Below are 18,125 nucleotides of genomic sequence, written 5' to 3' on the forward strand. Positions count from 1 at the left end.
AGGCACAGGAGACAGAGGAAGAACCCAAAGAGCCCTCTGCATGAGCTATAATAGGAGGGGAATCCAAGCTGATGGGATCTTGGTGTGGAATAATAGCCAAGACTGTCCCTTTGTCTTTCAGTATTTTCTTGAGAATCCTTGGAATCATTGGAATTTTGGGGGAAATTACACAGCCATCCTTGTGACTATCGGAGGGTCAGTACATCCTAAAAAAAAGCATGTTTTGGCCAACAGGGAGCCCTAGGTGCACTCCTGTGGGACCTAGTCTCTAAGTACATTAAATGAAACTTTAAAAAAAATCACGATTTCAAAAATTGATTCAAACAGTGAGTCTTACAATATTTCAGACAAAATATATCTTTAGTGTTTAACCATCACACAAAGACAATATTTCCATGTCTTTTAAGACAAAAATACATGGACATACATATAAGGGTTATTTACATATAGGAATTGAAATCATAAATGTCTGAGAAACAACCCAGATATTGTTTTTATTACATTAAGCAGTTTTACAACAAAAGTTAGTTCTATAAAAACATGTAACCAACTCTTAAAATTGCTGACGCGTTTTGCATGTGATATCCATTTTGAAGGCTTTAAACATATTTACGTTCCTCCATAAACCTCCAAAATGCATGGTACAACTTTAATCATTAATATATGATATGTATCCACATCTTGTAATGCAAATTGTTACAGTAACTGACATGTATACTTGTGTATGTGCGTGAATACCTAAAACCCAGGAAATTATAGTCAGCACATACTCAATTCCACAATCAGATAACATAAGTGTGTATCACGTAGAGGATGATCGAGGCACTCACCCACGTTGGAGTATGTCCACAATTCCAGGTTATATAACCCACACCAACCTCTCAGTAAAAATAAACTGGAAACAAAGGAGACAAATTATTGTGATCCTCCCCTTTCTTTCACAAGGTGGAATACCGCCCACCCAGTCCCTCATGAACTTCCCTCTTTGTTTAGACAAAAGCAACAGACTCTTTGCAGACCATTGGACATCAGACTGCAGAAACTGGTTGGGTGCCCCGAGTCCGCAATATACAGTTGAGTATCAACAATCCCAGTGTCAGTACCATCCACCTTTCCATGCCTGAGAAGATGGAGTTTGTGATACAAATAACAGGAGCTGATGAATCTCTCCTGAGTCGACATCCACAGTGAGTGTAACAATATATTTAGAGACTACCCCTAATGGGAATCCCCCCATTTAAAGAGCCACACAATAAATAATTTGAATGATTCAGTTTAGCCCTATCTATGACTCATATAGTGCTACGCAGATCCCTCCCAGTGTGCCACCAATAAGCCAAAGACCCAGGCAGGGGGACAGAAAGAATATGTATTTATTAAATACTAGGTTCAATGAATATCGGCACCAAATGATTACAACCACCACCTTATCTGTGGCACAAAACAAAGCTTCATTACAAAAACTTGCTTTTTGTGATTTCACTTTTGGATCCCATGTACATGGAACACAGGCCAAATAAACAGATCAACCATTCTGTCCCACAGAAACACCTGAATGTCAAAATTAAACAATACCTTGGAACATTACAAAATCATGAGCATGCCTTCATAATGGTTAGATTTAAGCCAATTGCAACCTGTTTCTATTTTCAAAAACAATTTCAATGTGTATGTTTAATTTCCCTGTGCACTTAAAAACGCTAGCAGTTTTGAAAGCACTACAGACGTTTGATAATATTTTTAATTGATAAAAGCCTTATTTCTTCTTCACCCTAAAGCACTTCAAAATATCTCTTCTATCAGGGTCACTTTCTCACTCTCAGGAGAGAGTGTGCATTTTCAATGAGGTGCCCTTTTTACTTTCTCATTGTTTCCTCATCACTACGTTGACTGATGTATGCAAACGTTGGAGGAAACCAGGAACAGCTGATGGCACCGAGGATGGGCTATCACTTCCCACAACCCAAGCATCAGCGTGAGTGGCAGTTCCCCAACGAGCCTGAGCTGGAGGCTCACTGTATGGCATTGCCTGCCCTGACTTAATAATAGTGGCTTTCCAGCAAGTACGGGTAAGGCAAGTGATTATTTTTTTATTTCTTCACTGGGAGATACATTGGCTGTTATCTGCATCAGTAATTAACAGCGATTGCTAGAACACTTGCTTCAACACTCATTCCATGGGGGCAGAGAAGCAGATGGGAATAAGCTGAGCCCTGCTCTCCAAGGCGAACTGAAATTGACATCCCAGGGAAGGGAGTGCTACATTGGCTCATTGCTATAGAGTGAACACCGTTGCTGGCACATTTAAACAGCAATGAGGTTTTTGTCTAAAAACACCATCTGAACGGTGGCCTTTTTATTATTATTATCAGGTCATTCTTGTAGGGCGCAACACGCCCGAAGGCCTCAGTGCGCACAATTGATAGAAAAAAACAAGAGGGAACCAGAGAGACCAAGTAAAGAGATGAAAAAAGATCAGCAACGAGGATCAAGATCAGGAGGTGGAAAAGACGTCAGAGATTAGAAAGGGGTACTTCCACAGTGACCTGAACAGTAAAGAAAGTGATAAAAAGTGCTTTAGTGAGCTCGCAAGAGTCTGTTAGAGGATCACAAGCATTGCAGCTTTATGAATAGACCATGCTTTCTAGGGCCAATTGGTTCTGTGGCACCTCACTCTTTAAAAGCCTTGAAAGCAAATGATAGAAAGTCACCCTAGCTGAGTGCTTGTGAGTTTGGTCTAGCTGTGGGGATCACTTCTTTGTTAGTTGCTCTCGTTGTGCTTTCAGTCATTTCAGGACACAGGTGTTTTAATACAGCTCAGTCCACTTTGACTATTGGAAAAGTGAACATTCGATTGGTGGCTTGAGCTCCTCCATCCCTCCGGACCCAGAACTCCTATAAAAAAAGAATTTGTTCTCCCTAGATGAGTGCCTCAGAGTGCTGTCTAGCTGTCTCGCAGTGTCGTGGTGGAGTGGTTGAATCTTTGTTTTTGTTGTCGAGATGAATACAGTGAAGAAGCTGGGACTCATTCTTTTCACTCTTTTTGGAAACGTGTGAGGTCCACGTTGCAACGTCTACTGGTGACTACAGGAGATTGTAGTTCCCAGTAAGATATTGGTTTATGACATTGATTGCACATGCAGACTGACTAATTATTTGAAGTATAAGCTCAGAATTTGGTTGGATGCTTATAGGCCAGTTGTGATCTTTTAGTATTTGATTGTTGGATTCTTTTTCAGAGTCATTATGTGTGGGAAAAAGCCTCACAATTTGATAAGCTACGATGATAATCCTCTTGATAAAGAGGCAGCACAACATACGTAGTGAGAGGCTCAATACTAATCAACATGGCCACGGTAAAACTACATAATTTTTCCCCCAAGTCCAATCCATTTTGTATAGTCAGGCTGTTCAATCTGCACAATCTATTGCAGACTCGATTTTGGTGGGAATCAATAATGGTAGCAGTGAATCTTTAGACATATCAGGGCCTGATTTAAGCGAAGTTGAAAGACAAGCTAGAATCTCAATGCTGGAAGTATTTATTAGTTTGGAAGAAGAGATTCATATGCTTGGAGCGACCACTGCTATATTGAGTGTTTCTCCAAGATTGTTCGATACTCCATATGATCAGGATGGGGAGAACGTAGTTGATAGATCTGCATTATCGCATGTGAGTGAAGACTCCTCATTGTACAGATATACCTCTCTGGTGGGTCACTCTAAAGTAGGTGATAGATCTAACTTACCCTTTCATGGGATGATTCTCATAATATAAATGCAATAGAAGTGGGAAGCAGTCCACTAATTGCACCCAATGTAGTCCTACAGTAATTTATGATAGGTTATTTATAACGCATTTAATACCCAGAGGTTTCTAAGTGCAGACCCGGAGATCAAACCTGTGGTACTCTGTGTCATCTTGCTTCCAAGGCCAGCACGTTGCCCCTGAGCTGTCCTCCCGAGACTGTATCACTCATATAAGACTGTATGACACTGTCGTAATGGCGGTTAGAACAAATACTACTCATTTAAATTAATTGAAAACATTTCTCTCAGTGAATGTTTCTAAAGCTAACAACAAGGTGCATGTGGTATTGTTTGACATCACAATAGTTGAGAATGCAAGTGTTGGTCAAAGGTAATGCCTCATTACACGGAAGGCAGTAAGGGTTAACTGTCACCGGTAATGCTACCGGTGACCGTTAACCCTTACCACCTTATTACGAGGTCCCTTTGCGGGTTGGTACTTTAACGCCTGCTTTTAGCAGGCGTTAAAAAACGAACCCGCAAAGGGACCTTGGTGCTAATTACGGTACATATAAATGGGAATGGGGAAGGGCCTTGGTGAATGGGGAATTACCGCCCCCGCTTACCTTGGAGTAGGGTGGTAATTCCGCCATCCACCAAGGCGGACACAGTAAAATACTGGTGGCAACCATGGCGCTAATAGCGCCATGGTTACCGCCTACCATGTAATGAGGCCCAATGTCTCTCTTTAGATTCTTCAGTTAAGACAAAAACATTTACACATGGGGCTGACCCTCCATTGGCCATACATGTGGCAGGTAGTTATATGGATGTTAAGAAGACTAAAAATAGGAAGAGTCAAGCTGTACATAATAATGGAGGGTCCAGGAAATGTCTTAGAAATAGCCTGAATGTGTCTAAAGTAACAGATACACTATCACAATCGGTTGAGGTACATTTGATGCCCAAAGTAATCATTATCAAGGACACGCCAGCACAAATTATAGTAAATAGCACGAATGGAGTGCTTAAAGGTAATGAAATACTTGAAACTGGCAGTGAAATTATGTCAGATCCATTAATTATTGACGATGGAGTGAAAGATGGTAGTGTTCTTCACCTGTAACGAGGTAAAAGATAAATAAACATAAGAAAAAACAGACAAAAAGGAATGGTCTCAGACGATGGTTCTGTACTTCATTAAAGGAGGTTGATGACAACTGTAAAGATAAAGTATTTGAAGAGGTACTGAATGTGTTGGAAGTCGACAGAGGTTGTTTAGCAGATATCCCTCGTGTTGATGATAACTATGCAATGGTAAGTGAAGCTGCCAAGGACACAATAGTTGTGCCCAATAAACCCTCAACTTTGTTTAATGAGTTTGTCATGTGTGGCAGCACAAGGCAGTCGAACTTGACTAACCGTGGAATAAATCTTTAACATAAAGCGAGGGTCATTCTTCCTGAAAGGATAATAAGAAGGGTCTATCAGACAACTGTTTATCAAACTCTCAATCGCTGTCGATCATTTTTGAATCAGTTGTTCACACTGAGAAGAAATTACCATTGAATAGGTCAAACATTCTATCACTCCTATACCTGAACTATCTGAAATTTCCTCTAAGGATATAAAATGTTTAGTTTAGTTTATTATTTGTAGAGCGCACCTGAGGTATCTGGGTGCTTAAAACATAGGACGTTGCATAGGAAATTACAGGTGCATACATAAGGGCAACAGAGGCTTGGCTTTTTGAAAAGGGTTACAGATTGAACAACATGCCAGCAAACATAGGATGTTGTGTAGGACATTGTAGGTGCATACATTAAGGCAATAGAGGCTTGGCTTGTTGACAAGGGTTACAGATTGAGAAACATGCCAGCATCAGGAGAGCGTGCAAAGTACAACATACAGACATACAGAAGTGCTAAGGTAGCTAGGATCAGATCACAGATATCCATAAATCAAGGAAGCGAGATAGACAATAACATAAGTAGAAGGTCGAGAGTACGGGACTATATTGGAGTAGCAAAGAGGAGTGTGAGATGGACGTAGCGGTGGAGTTTAGTGTTGCTGGATGAAAAGCCAGTCTTTCACTCTAGATCTGAAGGCCCAGAAAGAAGGTTTGGCCCTGATGAATAGGGGAGAGTGCTCCAGCATTTGGCTGCTAGCACAGGTAAGCTGGATCCACCTGCGGTTTTGAGTTTCAACTTCAGGATATTGAGACAGTGACAATAGAAGGATCTGGTGGGTCTAGATGAATTGTTTCTGGTGAATGCATCCGCTAAGTATTTAGGGGCTGAGTTTGCCAAGCATTTGTGTGTAATAACTAGCGTGCGCAGTGAGATTCTGTTGCGCACTGAGAGCCAGTGTGTATACCATCTGATGGCCGGAATTTGATTGGATCATGGGATATTTAAGGCGGTTCGGAGGGTGTTGGTCTGGAGAACTTGTAGTTTATTCAGATTGTATTTGGTAGAGCCCAGAAAAAGGACATTGCAGTAGTCCAGTTTAGATAAAATCTGTGCCCTGGCTAGCGTGAGGCAACTACTGGTAGACAGATAGGGTTTGCAGGCATTGATCAGGTTATTGGTATAAACTGTCAAAGAGGCTGTGGTGTTGACTTGCTTTTTGAGGGAAAGAGTAGAGTCCAAGTAGACACCTAAGGCTTTGACCTCGTTGGCCACTTTAATGACGTTCCCATCAATACTGAAGTTTTTGTAACGTGTGTCTAGTTGGTTTAGATGAGCTTGAGATCCATTGATCAAAAGCTCATTCTTGTTATCGTTAAGACATAGGCTATGGGCCACCATCCACGCCTAAAATTTTAGGTAAATTTCATTGAGCAGTTTGGAGTCTTTATCATAGCAGCCAGTGAGTGTGATGAAGACCTGAGTGTCATCTGCGTAATTCATGTAGGTGACACCCATGTTATCAAGACAATCAAAGAGGAGATTTGTGAAGATGTTCTAGAGCATGGGTGAGACGCAAGAGACCTGCGGGACACCATAGTAGATGGGGACAGGATCCGCGGCTGCTGTGTGTGCAAAGGCCCTAGTGGTTCTATTTGAAAAAAAGGACTGGATCCAGCAAGCGGCATTCTAGGAGAATGCAGCTGCTGCAGTTAAATGCTTGGTTAGGATCTGATGGTCGACAAGCTCGAACGCTGCTGAGAGGTCCAATAGGACAAGGATGGCCAGATTTCCTTTATCTTTGGCTTCATCCATTTGGATTTTTAAATCCAAAAGGGCTGTCTCCGTGCCATGCCTGGTTATGAAACCTGATTGGCGCAGGCCTAAAAGATTATCTTCCAGATGTTTTTGAATTTGAAGATAGGCCGCTCTATCTAATAATTTTAGGAGGAAGGAGAATGTTGTTATGGGTCTGAAATTGGTTGGTATGTTGGGGTCTAGATCGTTTTTTTGGGGAGGGGCATAACCCAGGCCTCTTTGAGGTTATTGGGGACGGTGCTGGATTTGAAGGAAGAGTTAATCAGGACGGCAATGAAGGGAGCTGAAGATTTGGCTCCTTCCTTGATAACAGATGCTGGGCAGATGTCTCCCTGACACTTTGAGGTTTTAAGTCTGGCAATGATGTTTTCCACTTGTTTAGGGGAGATCAGGGGGAAGTAGAAGGGGTGACAAGGAGGAGGTTGATGGTCGGTAATATGCAGAGGTTCGAGCTGGATGTTAGGCTGATTTTTTCTAACTCAATTTTAGATTGTAGTAAGACTATTTTATTAGATAAGGCCTTCTGGATATTGGCGCACCAGGCTTAATCTTTGATGCAGCCTTCTGTGGGTGGAGCAGGGGACTCTAGTTCCCATAGTATGGTGAAGAGCTCTTTCATGCCAGATTTTGCATTTTGAATTCTGACATTATAGATCTGGTGTTGTGGATGGCTGTTTTGTAGGTAGCAGCAGCTGTGGTGAATATTGCCTTGTTTTTGGAGTTGAAGGGGTCTTTCTCCAAGTGGCTTTAGCAGCTCGTTTGGCATCACGCAGGGTTTTTAGTTCTGCTGAGAACCATTTGTTTAGATGAGCTACTGGTTTAGCCTTTCTTAGTTTGGCAGGGGCAATGTTGTTTAGGGCTTGTTCTAGTGTATGGTTGTACAAGTCAACCAGAGACGATGGCTCCAGATCGGAGTTTTTTGGTAAATCAAAGATGGGTTCAAGTAATTGTAGTAAGTTGTATCATGTTATATTCCCATTGTTTCTGGAGAATGTTTGTGGAGCGATGGCAGTGTTGGAGTTGAGGTGGGTGCACTCCGGTATAGTGAAAGTGATATAGTGGTGGTCAGACCAGGCACAGGGCTCGTTATTGAGGATTGTGGTGGTGCAATTTAGGTCAGCCAACCAATACAGAGTTCTGCCCTTACTGTGAGTGGGATCGTTGATACAGTGTTGGAAGCCAATCTGTGTGATGGAGTTTTCTATGGTGATGGCATTGGTATCCTTGGAGTCGTGAAGGCCTAAGTTAAGGTCTCCCAAAAGTATGATTTGGAAGCCAGGTTTTATGTTTTAGGTTAGGAGGAGGGTGATATCGTCCTCGAAGGAGGAGATTGGGCCAGGAGGGTGGTATAACAGGTGGAATAGAATGGTGTGGGTAGCTGAGAGATGAAGTTTAACCGACAGGAGTTCTGCTGAGGGAAATCCCACATTGGAAACTTCTCTGAGTCCAAGGTGTGTTAGCCACTCCCCCCCTTTGCCAGAGTCTCTGTCGGCTCAGATGATCATGTAGTCATCTGGGAGAGCAAGAGACAAGGCTGGTTCTGCGGCAGGGTGTAACCACATTTCGGTAATGGAAAGGAAGTCTAATTGTTTGTTGGTGATGAGGTCGGCGATGTCAGGGGCATTAGCTACCATGGATCGAGAATTGATAAGGGCTCCTTGAATTGCAGGTGTGGTTTGGACTGGAGATCCGGGTAGCAGCGAAGTAGTTACAATAGGACAACGGCTTATATTGGAAATCATTTGCAACCTAGGCTTGTTGGAGGTCAATGGGATGTGGGGCTTGTGGCATCGTTGCGGAGGATGCGGGAGCCGAGTCTCACATTCCTTGAGCTTACTGGACAGGGGACCAGTGGTGTGGGTGGGGAAGTGAAGAGAAGGTTCCATTCAGCAGGGCTGAAGGGACAGTGTTCCTCATTGTTTGGAGTTTAAGTCAGGTCAGGTCAAGGTGCCTGAGGCTGTAGAGGGGGTATGAATTTGGTTGGGACTATTGTGTGGAACAAAGGTAAAAGTGTAGCCATGGTAAGCGTTACTCTACTTAGTGAGGCCATGTGAATGAGAACAAGATGACCTGAGGATACAGAGCTTGGTATATTGTAGCCGTACAGTGGAATCTACAGAGACGTGTAGGACCTAGGACTGTGAGGGGCACAGAATGATATTCAGGTATGGAGGTACTCAATTGACCCTAGATTGGAAGCAATATGATGCAGTACAATGTGATGGCTAGTGCAGGGTGTGGTACAACATTGGTTAAATGCAGTACACTGGGATCAGCAATACAATACTAGGTACCGTAAGTTGAACGCTCTGTACTAAGATGGGCAGTATAATGCTATGAAATGAATGCGGTACACTGAAATAGGCAATACACTATGAAGGGCAGTATCATGCTAAGTTCACCATAGGTTAGCTGTGGTATGATCCGAAGGTCAGTAAGATGCTGGTACCGTTTGTGGTCCACAGTGTAAGGTTCACCATAAGTTAAAATGCAGTATACAAGACACTTTACAGTGTAAGGTTCACCATAAATCAAAAGTGCAGTACACATGATGGGCAGTACAGTGAATAGGATGACAGTGCAGTGCTGGCATCATTGAAGAAAGATGACTATGCACTCATCAGTGTCGATTCGTTGTGTTAAGCTTTGTGTACATTTGTTTGATTGGCAACTGTTTGGAAAATGTGCAGTACATTTTGATTCTCAGTTAGTGAAGAATATAGTTCTGAATGGTCAGACTGAATTCTTGAAAAAAGGTTATGACTGCTATCAGGGAATGTTTCTCAGAGTGAGGATGGCAGTATGGAAAATACAATTCAGGTGTTGACTAACAAATTAAATATGAAGTGTACAGAGATGGATGGTGGTGGTAGGCAAGTCACTATTGAGGTCGAAAAAGCAAGGTGGGCCGTGCTTGCATCCTTACTCAAAAGATTCTCATCCAAGTAATTCTGCTGAGGTAAAGAGTGAATTGAAGTTGTTATCGTGGAACACACGTGGACACCACAGTTTTTTTGGATGGTGGATGTGTGAAGCTTTTCCAAAATTTGATATATCGTTTTATTTCAAAAGACATGTTTATGTTCCACTCCTATTTTGGACGGGTTTGTGGTTTTAGATAAAAGTGCAAAAAAAGGCCCCTGTGGTTGCCCATAGAGGGGGGCTTTTAACAGCAGTGAAGAATGTCACAGGTCATACTATTAGGAACATATCTACAACTTCAGGGGTGTTTATGGCAATGCGAATAGAGGATCATATTGCAGGTGCATTCAAAGTGCATTGTTGATAAATGTGTATTATAACCAAATTCGAGTTAAGTTGGAAAACATAATTAATTAAGTAGATACTAGGTTGATAGGCCGGGTGTTGAAAGGTGGCAATCAATTAATAATAATTGAAGGAGATTTAAATAGCGTATGTTCCATAATTGGTTTTGAAGGAGGGAATCTTAACGTGACTTCCAGCATGGTCAGATTTCTTCACAATGTTGGACAAGGGAAAAAGAAAGCAATGGATTTGAGTGGGCTTGTTTTTTAGCAAGGTGGGGATTTTGTCAAGGCAACTCTAATTTTAGTTGTGGTAATAAACCCCAATCTACTAGTATTTATTTTCTTTTTTCTGTCAAAGTTGACTCTGGACTACATTTTCATTGCTAATATCGACGTACAGGATATTAAATCATTCTACTTAATACAAACAGGCAGGATTGATCATCCCATATTAACTATGTCCATTCTACAAACGCAAGTAGGGCCTGGTTTGGCATCCTCTAAGTGCGTTGACCTGGTTAACAAACCAGTGGGAACAGAGTTTCACAATTTAGCAAGAATAACATTAAGGTTAACAACAAATTTCTGGTAAAATAGTGGGCAGGTATGGATGATGATGCTAAAAACTTTGCGTGCTCTCCGGTACAGTTTGCTAACACACTTACCTCATTAAAATCGCAAGCTCAAAAATGATCCTTATGGAAGACGCAGATCTTCTTAGATTATAGGAATTATGTGTATGACAGAGAAATCAGTCTAAAAAACGCACTCTCAGAGCAAAGGTGAAAAAAGTGAAGAAATCTGTAGGAAATAGGGAGTTACCCAACAGAGATATTCACACCCTGAAGAGTGTGTCCAAGTCTTGGCTTATAAACCACACAGTTGTGAGGTATATTAAAGTGAATCAGGAATTATTGCGCAACATTATTAAAGATAACTTGAAGTCCATTTGGTGGACACTGAATCGTAAACACTAGAGTCAGAAAATAAAACAATCATCTAGTATTTCTGAGCACATTTGGGTGTAATACTTCTGTGATAAATGCTGGGATTCATTGGGCCAAAATGTTGAAGGAGATGCCACGAATGTTGAAAATGTGCCAAAGTGCGTTTATAATTTTGGCAAAGAAGAAATTAAGATTATCATTGACAAACTAAAAGAATCTAGAGCTTGTCCGCCTGATGGCTTAAAGAACAGTTTATTGAAAGAGAACTCATCACTTTGGTCAGAGATACTGTAAGAGGATTCAATTCAACACTACAGCTAAGTCAACGCCTAGTCTAGAATACTGAATGAAAACCCTTATTGATATATCTTTAGGTCCAGTTCATGCGTTCTGGATGACTACCCCTATATAACACCCCTCTCTTGGAATCCCCCTGACCCCACTGAGCCAAGAAGTAGTTCTGTTTTGCAAGTTTAAAAGGTTTATTTGATAATTCAAACAATAGATATATATCACCCTTTATAGTAAATTAATAATTGAATATCACACTTAATCTGATATGATAAATATTAACAACGGAGAATCTGGCACTAACACGCTTCTCTATAATCAATAAGGAGTTGACATGAAATGGATAAGGTAGCACACTGGTAAATAGGTACAGAAGTATAATGTGGTAGAGAATGCTTTATAAGGTTCAAGGAAATGCAAGGTTGAATGAATGAAATGCAGTATAGAAAACAACTTGATATGATTTCAGCAAAACAATGTAATCACTTTTCTCTGGCAATCCCCTCCCCCCCTTGATGCAAGGCAAGGAAATGGAAGGAAAACACACAGTTCTCAGAAATGCAATCAAATGTGATTCAGTTCAATCCCAGCAAGCTTACAGAAACAGATAGGAGTTTTGAAAACACAGGCCCAAATGCTTTGATATGTGCTAGCAATGGATGAGAAATATGCTGGAAATGCTTTTTAATTCCCTTTCAGAGGTTCAGGGTGAGTGGTATCTAGTTAATATTAGTCCAGGCTCACACTAGCAATGAGGCAGGGATAGTTGGCAGGTTAAACGAATTTCTGGCAAATGGAAGGCAAGCAGCAGCAGTTTTTACATGTGAAGAAATTTGCAAATCGCGGTAAAATTCGCGGATGCGCCGAGCGCTATTACAGAGGAACCACAAGGACTATCTCTATCGTTTTGGGGTCCTAGGAAAGCCTAGGATCTCAGCTTCAAAATGTTACTGCAAGTCTCTAGCACAAACGGTTGCGGAGATATGAGCGATTAAATAAAGGTCGTTTTTCAGATTTGAAATTTTAAACGCACACTTTTTCAGCTTTAAAAATGATGGCAGGATAACACAATTGCTAAGCTGCAGTTCTACTTAGGTTAAAAATGGATTGAATTATATTATTTTAACTAGGAGATTGGTTCTGCACAGTTTTCTAGGTACTCACACTATATTCTTGAGTGAAATGGGCCTCATCACGGATCTGGTCAGGGTTTTAAACTGGACTCTGGTCTGGTCTGGTCTGGCCTCTGCACTTCACAGTGATCTGGGTCAGCTCTCTCTGCTGGTCTGGGTCTCTCTGGGTACAGCACTGCTTTCTCTCTGGAGGTTTGATGGAGGTAAAGTATGGATTTTTCCGGCAGAGCGTCCCGCTGCAGATGGAATTGACAGTCCTATCTGTCCTGTCTGTCTGCTTTTATGTGTTTAGAATGTGGGTGTGTTCTAGCATCACTGACCCTACCTCTCTCTCAGCTTCTAATTGGTCAAACTTCCATTTATCATTTGATTGGGGAATGAACTGTGAGTCAGAGGGATGTCATTTTATGGCTTGCAGATAGGACACTCCTCTGTCAGATTGCACATATTCTATATTTGATAATAAAAGACATATTTCACAGTTACACAGTTGCTTGAAATTACATATACATGGTGTGGCTGAATTTAGCCATGTCTCTGTCCAAATCTGCTGTTTCTAAGAGCTTGCATTCAGAAATGGCACATAATTGACTTTTTAACTGATTTTTCAATTTCTGACATTGACCCAACTTTACATACATGTGTGCAGGGAGTATGGACATTAACTGATGAAGTTTCAGATTTTTAACATGCATACATTTAGAGTAATATCCACTTTTCCGCTAAAACCCCCCTGAACACGCCACCGGGTCGAAAAACCTCTTAAAATGTGGGCAGAAAAATCACAAGAATTATGGTATCATTTATAAAATTTTCACATGTCCGTACTATGAGTTATTCATCTTTTTCTAAACAATATTCTGGCTACAAAGGGGTGTGGTTTACCCTCAGCACAAGGTTGAATTTCTGGTTTTTCCAGTTCTGCCAAGCCAGCTTGCTCTCACAGGCAGTGCCCCTCCCCTTTCCTCAGGAGGAAGCCACTTTTTACGACCATTTACGACTCCTGCCAATAAAACCTTTGCCTGAGCCAGGACAGGGCTTTGTTCACTTTCCTGCAGAGCACAGGTAATTCAATTATCAGATAGATGGCATATCCTTAGTGTGAGCAGCAAAAGGGCAGCTAGGCCTGGGAACACAGCTGTGACTCAAGTTTCACTCCTGATGGGGGTAGTTGCCAGGCAGAATTCAGTTCCTTAAGCCAGGTTTCAGATAAAATGTCACTTTTTGTTCCCCAGTTCCTGCATTCAAATAAAACTAAACATTTTTACATATGCAGCTAGAATGCTGATTCTAAGTGCAAAACTATGACATTTCAACAGTTACAAAGGCATATGACACCAAACATAGGTCACTCATTTAATCTAAACATTTTCGATTTTAGTGTCTTTAAATCCAGTGCAACTTAAACTGCTGACTCCATAGCTCAGCCAGTTTTGTTATAAGCATTGTTCTGGGCTCTTCATTTCCCAGATTTTGTAGGCACACAAAACTCCATTCTACCAAATGTCTGCTGGTGTTCAGTGAATATTTTGCACATATTGCAATGTTTGAAATAGGCACTTTGGCTTGCCTTCAGAGAAACACAGGGTGGTTTTAAACTGCCGGCTTTTGGATAGTGGTGAGTACTGGTACTGCACCCATTTTTGGGATTTAAGAAAATGAATTCCCCACAATTCTAGGTTGCATTTGGCAATCAGCATTGCCATTCCCAATGGTTTCAGACTACTGTGTGGGTAGTCCAATGGTGGTTTTAGGCAGTTTCCTTCTGTGCCCATAACATCGGCAAAAATGAGTGGTAGCCTATTCTTCATGCATTTCCCTGTGCATTTTCTGGGAAGCTCTGGCCATCATGATGTTTTCCATGTCAGTACTGCACAGTTTTGAGGTATGGCTCGGATGCATGGGTAAATACATCCCACAATACTATTCTCCCAATTCACTCAGGTTGTCAGTATAGGCTTTTTAACACCTTCCTGGAACCAAGCGACAATTGGTCCCATCTACACAAGTGGGGCCAGAGATAATCCTCTCAGTTATAGACCAATCTCATAGACGTGTATTCTAGGATTTTATCTAATATGATGGTAAAGGATGCACCAAGTGGACTGACAATACTGGGATATTGATTCCATTACAGATGGATTACAGGAAAGGAATCAGCAGATCATTATATGCTGCTGTGTTAGAACTGTCCTCAGCATTTGACAATATTGATTGTACCATTTTATGGTGAAAGCCATCCAAATGGGGGATTCAATCGTGTCTGTAAACACGCTACAACGTTTCTATTCTGACAATACTGTTAGCGTGAGACTTAATACGGAAGGAGACCTTTCAAGAAGTATTCCTATCAATAAAGGGGTATGTCAGGAATGCGTTTTAGCCCCCACTCTCTTTAATTTATATATGCCTGATTTATGGAAAGATAGCTAAGGCTGGAATGGGTTTTCTCCTAAATGCAACACTTTAAGGACAAACTGTATATCGTGGTGTTGCTGCCTATTTAACAACAAACACATTAACCCTAAATTTGTCTAAATCCAAGATATTGACAATTTCCAATAAACGTAAAAGGAAGAGTTATGTGTGGTCAATTAACACCATTAGAGTGGAGGAGGTGGATGCATTAATTTATCTGGGTTTCTTGTTTACTTCAAATAAATCACAGGAAATGCAGATAATCAGATTAGAGGTAATACTAACATCACACACATCCATGATGGAGCTTGTGCAGAGTCGATTATGTGCTTACTCTCACAATCCTTTGATTGCATTTTATAGAATGAAAGTGTCTCCTATTTCATTGTATGGAATTCAGCTATCTCTATTAACAAACAGACAATCTCTGGACAGATTAGAGGGCCGTTCTTTGAAGGAAGTGCTGTGTATTCCAACATTGGTTCCTATAAGTGTATTTCATTTAGAATTGGGCCTGCATTTGTGGTGGTCCCAATATGTTTCAGATGCCTGTCTCTTTATTTGAAAATTGTCAATGGTTCTGAAGCTCAACAATTTGAAAATGTTCGAATGAAATGTTACCAAAAGGTGTGTTCAATTCATGACTTCCTTGTACTTAAATTAAACAGTTTCTCAATATGTTGTGAAAAATAGGGTAAAAAGATGAGACAAGATCTGGGTCATTGATGATTTTCAGAGATTGTCAAGATACAAAGATGCTGGTTTGTCCAATGTACCGTGTACAAACTGAGACCATATTTGAGGACATTTCTGTCTGCAAGGGATCACCAATGGTAGAAATTTCATTTTTAGACAAGGACACCACTTCCTTTTAGGAAATGTTGGTGTTCACATGGAAAATAGGTGTACCCGATTACGTTAACAGACTATAGTTTTTATTCACCCTGGGAGTGAGGTTTGTTAATTTTTAATGTTAAAAAAATCATCCCGTGTTATTTATCTATAGGGGAATTCATTGAATTATTATTTATCAAAATATACTAAGGATCTACTTCCATACCCCCGACACATTTACAAAGGGGAAGGTATTAAATCTAACAAATAACCCACACTTGGTTCGGTTGGACAAACTACTTTCATTGGATTTCTGGGGTTGGTCTTCAGGAACGATATCCGTGTTTCAGGACCCTCTCTTGGGGAAGCACACAGATCGGTCAGGCACTTCAATCATGGATAGCCACCAGCATTCATCCCTCTTTCTTGCTCTCCTTGCAAATATCCCAGCCTCTTTGGTCTTTCCCAATTACTGTCTCCCAGCCAATGTTAAATCTCCATCCAGCTTTCAATAGTCCCACCCAGATGACTTTAGGCAGCTGTCCTGACAAGGTTAAATTCTGCAACCCTATTTAAGTATTCACCCAGATGGTTTTTAGGCAGTTCTCCTCTCTCTGGATTGTGCAGCCGCTTTTTAACCTGAAAGCCACACCTCTGAAAAATTGAAATTAGGAGTTGTTAACTTTTTATCTCTTAATTTTTATTGGACCCCTATGGTCCTCTCCGCCCCCAAGGTCCAGCCCCTCGCCATTGATAGGCCCCTAGAGTTATATAGTTGAAATGATGGGGTGGGTGAATCTACCCACCAGAGTTTTCAATGTACAATTTTAAATTTGTCATCTAAAAAGTCACAAAATGATGAAAACATTTTATTTTACAAATTAACATAACAACATATATATTTTGGGGTTGCTCTAATCATGCCGCTTGTAATGAACTAACTCAGCAGGAGGTTGCAGGTCCAACTGATTGTTTTTTGATTTTTACTCAAACATAATAAAAGTCTGTATCACCACACTTTACACACAGTTAGCATAATTCCTGATGCTACTATCTCCCCAACTTTCGGTTTTGTGACATTTTCTGGGGAGCTAGAAATACATTTTAGGTTGTAACTCTTGTCCTCAAGGTTGAATAATAGATGATCTGTTGCTTATCTCAGAGAACATGCCCCCTGGTCACTTTAGTGTTCTGAATAGAAACTGAGCCCTTCTCAGGAAATAGAAACTTAAAGACATGCCTCTAGAAACAGACACTTATATTGTGAAGGTTATTCTATATTTGCAAATGTCATGCTTTCCATGTAGAATAAGCCTTTAATTTGTCTTGGCGTTATCAATCACATGCAAAGAGCAATCTGTAGGTGGATTTTTCTTGATTTGAAACAGCATTGTGATATGAGGCATATGTGAATTAAATACTGGCTTTTCAATTTAGCATTCACAATGTGCCTTTCCAATTCATTTCTGTTGCCTGGGTAAATATTTCACATATTCCTTGCTTCAACTGCAGAAGTACATACATTTGAGTTCACAAGGTGTATTAGCAGTGTTGAAATGTGTGTTGCTGGCTTTTCAGTCTGCCAGTGTGCCTGCCCATGACTTTAAGGCATTTCTGCACATTTTGGGCCTGACATGGTCATTCAGTTTATTTGCTCCTGGGGCTGCCATTAAACCCCACATGAGGGAGCAAAACTGGAGTCACAGTATTTTGAACAAGGCGGCACTGAGGCAGTAATGGGCAGAGGAGGGGAAATTAATTCTCAATAAATCTGCATTTGTATTCACCCTCCACAGAAAATATGCCACTTTAAGATTTTCCTTGACTCACCAAATAATCTTGTGAGCTCTAACGTGCATTGTGTGCACCCCACCCACTCCCCTGCTTGCATAGATATGACAGATATAAAAGATTCTCTGTGCATAAAAATACTGCCTGACCATAGATAAAGGAAGGTAAATGTACCAATGCCTCCCAGGCTACTTTGAAATTGTATCAATTTGAAGATGGACCTAATGTCCACTCACCCAGCCTGTGCTGAGAGAGAATCAGGTTTTGGTCCTCCAGCCCAAATGACTTGCATCAGTAATAAGGACTAGGGGGAAAGGTCTCAGGAGACTAAGAAAGCCCCTTTTTAAAAAGATCCCTAGAAAGTCAGCATTTCAATTCTCCTTTGTGGGAGGGAACTCAAGGAATTGGAATCTTGCATCAGAGGGATGTAGCTCAAAAGTTCCTAATCAGGTGAATGACCATATG

The sequence above is a fragment of the Ambystoma mexicanum genome, chromosome 9 (genome assembly GCF_040938575.1).
Source record: "Ambystoma mexicanum isolate Mex_15411 chromosome 9, UKY_AmexF1_1, whole genome shotgun sequence".
Lineage (NCBI taxonomy): Eukaryota > Metazoa > Chordata > Amphibia > Caudata > Ambystomatidae > Ambystoma > Ambystoma mexicanum.